The sequence below is a fragment of the Schistocerca cancellata genome, chromosome 2 (assembly GCF_023864275.1).
Source record: "Schistocerca cancellata isolate TAMUIC-IGC-003103 chromosome 2, iqSchCanc2.1, whole genome shotgun sequence".
In the NCBI taxonomy this organism is placed as follows: Eukaryota; Metazoa; Arthropoda; class Insecta; order Orthoptera; family Acrididae; genus Schistocerca; species Schistocerca cancellata.
The window spans coordinates 315,246,534-315,252,823 of record NC_064627.1 but is presented as its reverse complement, the minus strand read 5'-3'; the positions used below and the strand labels follow the sequence as shown (position 1 = coordinate 315,252,823).

The window sequence follows — 6,290 nt, the reverse complement described above, 5'->3', positions numbered from 1 at the left end:
TCGACAAAGTTTTTGCGATAAAAATGTCTTCGAGTACTTGGATTCAGATCAGCTAATTTGGGGCTGAGAAGTATCACATTAGCGAGTGTTAATATTGTCCACAGAAGAAGAACATTTTAATAACACTCTTTCAAAATATTTGAATAATGATAATTTTTAAAGTGTAAGTCATTTCCAGGGGCAGATGTGGATTCTGACCACAATCTATTGGTTATGAACTGCAGATTGAAACTGAAGAAACTGCAAAAAGGTGGGAATTTAAGGAGATGGGACCTGGATAAACTGAAAGAACCAGAGGTTGTAGAGAGTTTCAAGGAGAGCATAAGGGAACAATTGACAGGAATGGGGGAAAGAAATACAGTAGAAGAACAATGGGTAGCTCTGAGGGATGAAGTAGTGAAGGCAGCAGACGATCAAGTAGGTAAAAAGACGAGGGCTAATTGAAATCCTTGGGTAACAGAAGAAATATTGAATTTAATTGATGAAAGGAGAAAATATAAAAATGCAATAAATGAAGCAGGCAAAAAGGAATACAAACGTCTCAAAAATGAGATCGACAGGAAGTGCAAAACGGCTAAGCAGGGATGGCTAGAGGACAAATGTAAGGATGTAGAGGTTTGTCTCACTAGGGGTAAGATAGATACTGCCTACAGCAAAATTAAAGAGACCTTCGGAGAAAAGAGAACCTGTTGTATGAATATCAAGAGCTCAGATGGAAACCCATTTCCAAGAAAAGAAGGGAAAGCAGTATACAGAGTGTCTATACTAGGGGGATGTACTTCAGGACGATGTTCTGGAAATGCAAAAGGATGTAGATGAACACGAAATGGAAGAAAGGATGCTGCGTAAAGAGTTTGACAGTGCATTGAAAGACCTAAGTCAAAACAAGGCCCCGGGGTAGACAACATTCCATTAGAACTACTGACAGCCTTGGGAGAGCCAGTCATGACAAAACTCTACCATCTGGTGAGCAAGATGTATGAGACAGGCGAAATACCCTCAGACTTCAAGAAGAATATAATAATTCCAATCCCAAAGAAAGCAGGTGTTGACAAATGTGAAAATTACCGAACTATCAGTTTAATAAGTCACAGCTGCAAAATACTAACGCGAATTCTTTACAGACGAATGGAAAAACTGGTAGAAGCGGACCTCGGGGAAGATCAGTTTGGATTCCGTAGAAATGTTGGAACACGTGAGGCAATACTAACCTTACGACTTATCTTAGAAGAAAGATTAAGAAAAGGCAAACCTACGTTTCTAGCATTTGTAGACTTAGAGAAAGCTTTTGACAATGTTGACTGGAATACTCTCATTCAAATTCTGAAGGTGGCAGGGGTAAAATACAGGGAGCGAAAAGCTATTTACAGTTTGTACAGAAACCAGATGGCAGTTATAAGAGTCAAGGGGCATCTAAGGGAAGCAGTCGTTGGGAAAGGAGTGAGACAGGGTTGTAGCCTCTCCCCGATGTTATTCAATCTGTATATTGAGCAAGCAGTAAAGGAAACAAAAGAAATATTCGGAGTAGGTATTAAAATTCATGGAGAAGAAGTAAAAACTTTGAGGTTCGCCGATGACATTGTAATTCTATCAGAGACAGCAAAGGACTTGGAAGAGCAGTTGAACGGAATGGACAGTGTCTTGAAAGGAGGATATAAGATGAACATCAACAAAAGCAAAACGAGGATAATGGAATGTAGTCAAATTAAATCGGGTGATGCTGAGGGAAGTAGATTAGGAAATGAGACACTTAAAGTAGTAAAGGAGTTTTGCTATTTAGGGAGTAAAATAAATGATGATAGTCGAAGTAGAGAGGATATAAAATGTAGACTGACAATGGCAAGGAAATCGTTTCTGAAGAAGAGAAATTTGTTAATGTCGAGTATAGATTTAAGTGTCAGGAAGTCGTTTCTGAAAGTATTTGTATGGAGTGTAGCCATGTATGGAAGTGAAACATGGACGATAACTAGTTTGGACAAGAAGAGAATAGAATCCTTCGAAATGTGGTGCTACAGAAGAATGCTGAAGATTAGATGGGTAGATCACGTAACTAATGAGGAGGTATTGAATAGGATTGGGGAGAAGAGAAGTTTGTGCCACAACTTGACTAGAAGAAGAGATCGGTTGGTAGGACATGTTTTGAGGCATCAAGGGATCCCAAATTTAGCATTGGAGGGCAGCGTGGAGGGTAAAAATCGTAGAGGGAGACCAAGAGATAAATACACTAAGCAGATTCAGAAGGATGTAGGTTGCAGTAGGTACTGGGAGATGAAGAAGCTTGCACAGGATAGAGCAGCATGGAGAACTGCATCAAACCAGTCTCAGGACTGTAGACCACAACAACAATGATAATAGAGCCCTAAGACCAAAACCGTCATGCATCGTTTGTGGGGTGGAAAGCTGTTACACTGCAGCTGTGGAATTTTAAAATTCCCCACAAGCCTTGACCATTCCTTGGCGGTCCTCGGTCGCTGCACACATTCTTCGGTGACGTAGGCGGAGGCCCGCCCTGCAGAAGACGCCGCTGCACGCACGCTGGAGGCGATCGCCATGCCAGTTTGACTGCGCCCGCATGTCGCAATCGTAACGCGCCGGCCCTCCGCTGCGAACTGTTCATCAGCATTGTTCGCCGGCCTGCATAATCTGGAGCGGTGCTGCGGTAATTGTAGCGCACAAATCAGCGCGACGCCGCACAATGCCCTCGTCAACGGGCGAACCGTGTAATTTGTCGGGTTCAACGCCTCCTGATGCGTTTGTCTTCGACGTCTGCTTCGCGTGCCGGAGCACCCATGGACTCTGCTGGCTGACCCGTTTGGTCACACGTGCGAAAATTTTGACGCGTGGACGTTGACTGCATGAATCTCATAGCCATAGAGGACTTCGTATTAGAATGCTTAATACTACCTCACTCTAAATGATCGAGTGAGTTTCCTTCAGCGGCTCTCGAGCCTTGGTATATTTTCTTGCGAGAGCAATCACAAAATATGAATGAGTTTCAGGGGTCCACGCTGTAGGCGGTGCATTCGCAGAGCGTAGTGGAATCACATTTGAGCCAGCATCAGACCAGTCTTTTTAGAAGTAATCACTTACACTAAGAAACCAATTACAGCAAAACTACTTCCAAACACCGTAACTGACTTCCATTGCAAAGCATAAGTTTGAAATTGGCCTCCAAGGTGGCTACAATCTACCTCCGTAACGGTGCAAAAACGTTGCGCCCTGCGACGCCACGCTTGGGTTTGGCGCTGCTTCAACCAGCAAGGTGTCGACACTTCGGAACAAAGATCACAGTTCAGAAGTTCATGTGAGGTATGGTTGATGGTGTCACATTGGCTCCTAATTTCAACCCACCTCTTTCCAATGGCGTCACGGATGTGTCACACGATGGGAAGGTAGACGCAACCGCTTCTGCCCATGTTTCAGCCCTTCTTTTGACGACTCTCCGATAGAGATGAGAAACGCTACTCCCAGCGTTGAAATCAAGCATTTCAGGAACAACATGACTGAAGTACAATTCCAATTTTCACCCTGGCAGTAACAAAAGCTCCGCTATTTTCAACACGTTAAGCTGAATTCGACCGTTTACCGTTTCCAAATGCGTATTGAGAGTCCGCAAAATTTACACCGTCACCGTTTGTGGAAATATATAAATGTATATCTGACATAGTAAACACGAGCAAGAATAACGTACTATACTCGTCAAAGCCTTAAAATAATATTAGTGCTGTAGTGGCATACGTACATAAACATAAATCTCATAATATTTAACAGTTTGATGAAGTGATTCGATACTGCTGTCAGGAATTTTAAGCAGTGATTGTTTGCCGTCAACTGTACAAATGTATAGTTTTTTTTTCTTCCGGTTTCGGTAACAGCTATTATATTAACGAAAACAAAAGAAAAATGTACACACAGGAAAACCAAATAAGCTACTCAGTTGATCAAGGTAAACAAGTAGAAATACTAACAGAAAATCTGTACTTACATGGACATGCAGTTCACCTGTCTATTGGATACACTGGAAGACATCAGTCATAACATGTTTAAAGAACCGTGTCGAGACCAGTACAAACTTAACTTCACCGTGTCTGCACAAAACGAGAATTAAGGTAATAACATCAGGACTGGCCTCTGTTGATACGAGAAAATCGAAGAACGTATTCATATATGATAAACCTGGATACCTCAGAATGTAAAGATCATCTTTTAGTTATCCATTCGTGTTACACAGCTACAAATGTAAATATTAGCCATCAATAAAATGTTGTCTACCAAGGTTTACCTCTGGAAGAGCTTTGCACTTAGAAGATATATACAGTAGTAGCTATCAAAACAGTACAGTGAAAAACATCTGCTGAAGTTCGACCCTTATAATCACCTTACGTGGATACAGAAGATAAGGATACAAACGACTACATTCCAGGATGTCATATGTCATAGAAACATCTCAGTTAACTAATATTAACAACAAATGTCTATGGAAAACTTTATCTGAAGTACCTGTTACTACGTGACGTTTAATTTACTTGTATAAGCCAGAACAAATGACTGACTCCTGTCGATACGAGTACATCACAGTACTTACGTATGTACCGAGCGAGGTGGTGCAGTGGTTAGCACACTGGACTCGCATTCGGGAGGACGACGGTTCAATTCCGTCTCCAGCCACCCTGATTTAGGTTTTCCGTGATTTCCCTAGATCGTTTCAGGCAAAATGCCGGGATGGTTCCTTTGAAAGGGCACGGCCGATTTCCTTCCCAATCCTTCCCTAACCCGAGCTTGCGCTCCGTCTCTAATGACCTCGTTGTCGACGGGACGTTAAACACTAATCACCACCACCACCACCACCACTTACGTATGAATGGAAAATCTACACACTTTACACGTTCTTTGAAGTGTTCGCATCAACAATGGTTAGTCCTCGTGCTGCTACCGTAATGATCACTCTGTTTAGTCGTAGTGGCGTCAGTTTTGTGCCGGTATTGAAACTACTGCCCGTTATAAATCGTTCTCGAAAGATGTCACGACTATGTTGGTTTCCAATTGTGTCATTGCGGGGGTGAATTGCATATCCATCTAAGTATTTGCGCTTTACCTTGATCAGCTGAGCAACTTCGTTTCTCCTGTATGTACATTGCATACATGTTTATGTTGATATAGTCTTCTTGCGAACATGGTCGCTACGACCGAAACCGGTAGAAAGTTAATAATAAATTTGTGCAGCTGATGGCAAACGAGGAATTCATCATAATACGTCGCATGGAACATTGTCTTCCCCTGGTTTATCCCACACTGTCGACAATTGCCAATACAATTACCGGATGGTTTTACGCTCTCTCCTTCAGTCACTGAACGTCGCTCACTGTATTATTGCAGAACGATATTTCACACACTCTGACATTCGTAGCAGCTAACATATTCAAAATTCATTCTTTCGTACGCTTTCCACTCACCCCTCTCCCATTCCAGTAGTATGCAAACTAAAAATTGTTTTTAACTACTCTTTAAGAACATTTTTTAATCTTCAAAACTATGAAATGCACCGCCTGCCAAAAAAACGTGAAGCACTCGGAAGACGTTAATTGGCAGCCAGTGTTACTTATTACGCATAGATACCATCGGCGGCGGTATAAATGAGTCGAGATGCGATTCTTTGTGATAGATACAATGGCCACCAGAGTGCATTAGAGATGTCTGCTTAGTGCTGTTACCAGGCATTGTAGTATACATAAGGGCCGTGAACAGCGTCAGATGTTGAGTAATTATGTGAAGGACATAGTGATGTCGCGTACACGTGTGAGACGGCATTTGCAGCACGTGACAGAGTCTGAAAGGCGCCTCATTGTGAATCTACATTTGCTCGGCTGCCCTTCGAGAACAAGTAATGGACTTTGCAGCATCCTGCGCCATCCCGCACGACTGGTCGAAACCTAGCAGTAGCCTGAGTAGGAAATTACCGCTAATCCCAAAACACAAACGACTGCTTCTGAATGGCATTGTAACGTGTTCAGCGATGAAGCACGGTTCTGCATTATCTCCGATGACCATCGTCGGCGAATATGGCGGCGAATTGGGGAGATGTTTTGGAGAGGCGCAGCGGTGTTACTAATGGTGTCAGAGCGTACGGGTCCTTCGGGAATGACTTCGGGTCACAGTTGCTAGTGACTGAGCGAAATCTGACTACACAACGGCACGTCACGGACATCTTGCGTCCACATGTGCTGACTTCCATGCGACAGCATCATGGTCCCACTTTTCAACAGGACAATACTCGTCCAATCAATGGCACC

At 42.9% G+C, this 6,290-nt stretch overlaps 1 non-coding gene across 1 annotated transcript; it reads left to right on the top strand.

Annotated features, from left to right (window-relative positions):
• Positions 1–4,595: 4,595 nt before the first annotated feature.
• Trnaa-cgc (transfer RNA alanine (anticodon CGC)) lies at positions 4,596–4,668 on the top strand. The gene has a single exon. It is a non-coding gene; the product is annotated as a tRNA-Ala (tRNA).
• The last annotated feature ends 1,622 nt before the right edge of the window (positions 4,669–6,290 follow it).